We start from the raw sequence: 2,691 nt of genomic DNA on the forward strand, positions 1-2,691 counted from the left end.
TGAGTAAACATGTTGCTTTAAAAACAATAAGTTGACTTTATGTAAACTTATTGTTTTAAAATATTTGAGTACACTGTAAAAAACGTTGGGTTTAACATAATCAATTTGTGTTGGGACAACATGAAGGAATTAAATTAACTTATTTGATTTTACAAATTTAAGCAGATTGAACGTAAAACGATTTAGTTCCCAGAACTGTGTTGCTGCAGAAATTGTGTCATTTCAGCTCATATTAAATAAGTATTTTGAACAAACAGCTTAGTTTTTGGAGTATAAATTAACTATGTGCATAATTATCAAAATTAAGTTAAATCAGCTTAACAGTTCCAAGTTACATTTCTTTTTTAAAGTAAAGTCACTTGTCGCTTTTAAGGGAATGGGTTAACTCACGTTTTTCAAGAGTTCACAGTCAGGGCCCTATTATACACCTGGCGCAATAAGGCGCAAGATGTGTACGGCGTGATTTGTTGCTATTTTCAGACCAGCACAACCCTAATTTTCATGTTTTGTGCCACGTTGTTAAAATAGCAAATTCATTTACGGCACTTTGTGGATTCTTGGGTGTGTCGGTCTATAAAGGAGGTGTGTTAGGGCGCATTGTTGCGTTACTGTTTTGAGAAACTAAAATAGCGTCATTAACTAACTAAAAGCTGGTGTAAAGTCCAGCACAGATTGCACCTACGCAGGTCCTAATACTTACACATTGCTTAAACACACAGGATGTACAGCAAAATATGAGGGTGGGGGGTGGATGTGGGGGGTTTGTGGTTCAGTTTTTCTACTTACAAAATCCGCCATGTAAATAGCAATTGCACCATGGCGTGACGTAACTGACTCTTACAGGGAATGGGAGATGAGACTGATTGGTTTAATGCATGTTCAAAACACACCCATAACTCATTAAGAGAATAAGCACAACCCTGTTAGACCATGTGCCGGGGCGCAAAGCATATTTTACCATCCTTAAAATAGCAAAAGTGTATTTGGACATTCCCTTAATGCTTTTGTGCCTGCACTTTAGACTTTGCGTCTAGATCGTTAAAATAGAGTTCAAATAAATTACCTGACGCTATAAGCAAATTTGGCATGGAGAGAACCCTGAGCTGGAAGATGATTGACCCGGGGCTCCCGTCTGGTAGAGCTCCCCTTGGTAAAAGGAGGAAAAGGAGGAGATGGGGTTGGTGGGGGTATTCTTCCAAAATGAAGATAAGGCAGTAAGGTAAAATTGGTCTTGGAGCAATCTGATTGGATTATTGCTGACTACCAATGAGAGACTTGCTGTGATCAATCATGTCACGTGCTTCTCTCGAAATTAGTTTGTAAAACTTCACTTAAATAATCGCTTTTTTACAGCGCATTGATAAAATACAGTACACTGTAAAATTAAATTAGTTAAGTTTACTTAAAAAGTGAGGAAACCTGTTACTTTTAAATTGATTAAACTCATTGAGTAAAGTAAGTAAACTCATTCACTTAAATTAGGTAAAGTATGTGATAATTAAAAAAATTAACTTATCAATTCCAAGTTACACTGTAAAAATTATTTGGGTTGGCATATCATGAAGGAATTAAGTTAACATTAGTTTTTACAAATTAAAGCAAATTGAACTTAAAACAAATAAGTTGTCTCAAAAAAACCTCAAGATTTGTGCAGTTTCAGCTCAATTTAAGTTAACCCAGGCTCATTATTGATACCTACCCCTATATACATGTCTGGACAGCACAAAATATGTCCCAGGAGCTATGTTTTTTTGCAGTTTTTGTTTTCGCGAATTCGCCAAAGGCCGATGTGTACGCTTTTTCAGATCTCAAATTTCCCTTGCGAGTGCCATTCACTCCTGCTGTTCTCATGTAAATCCACCAGAGGTCGCTGTTGACTGACTGACTGACCGACCGATCGCCACACCCACCCCCTTCCCTAAACCTAACTGGCTGTATTTTGAAAAGCAATCCAGAAAAAGAAAAGCCCTCGCGGCTGCCTGATTTTTACCATGTTTTCTGATTTTACCACTTTCTCACCCTTTTATTTACTTGTTCAAATTCTTTTTTGCCTTTTGTTTTTGTCTTACCCGCTCTCTGGAACTGTTCTTTGCTGGACTCGGATCTTGTCATTCCAGTTGACTCCTCTCTGCATCTTAAGCCTGCAGACATACACGGCAAGCCACTGGACAAACTGGTAACAGCAGAAAAGCCATCCACATGGAGGAAAGCAGTCAGCTGGTGGTGCAAAAAGAAACAGAAGCTGTCTGCGCTGTCATACCAGCCTATAGTGTTCGTTTTGAAAACGAAATGCAGCTCTGGCTACATAATTCACACTCTCCAGAAATGTATGCAGGGGTATTTTTTCAGAATGAGCCTGAATTAATTTAAATAGGTAGTTTCAACAGGTTTAATTCTTTTAAATAAAGTAAACTTGTTGCTTTAATGGCAACAGTTTTACTAATTTTTTTACCCAATGGCTTTTTACAGTATAGCTGAAGACATGTTTCCTGTAGCAGAACAGTGCACTTCCACAGAGTCAAAACAGCATTGTACAGTATTGTTGAGCTCATCCTTTCTATATGCTGCTGAGCAGGCAGATTTAGAGACTTTGTGCCATACAGCAAATCCATAAGTGATACTACGTTTTTCTCCATCTCCCTTTTCCTGCCATTAGTGCCTGCAGTTCTCAATGCAGAGATCAAAGTGACA

This window comes from Danio aesculapii, chromosome 11 (genome assembly GCF_903798145.1).
Source record: "Danio aesculapii chromosome 11, fDanAes4.1, whole genome shotgun sequence".
Taxonomy (NCBI): Eukaryota; Metazoa; Chordata; class Actinopteri; order Cypriniformes; family Danionidae; genus Danio; species Danio aesculapii.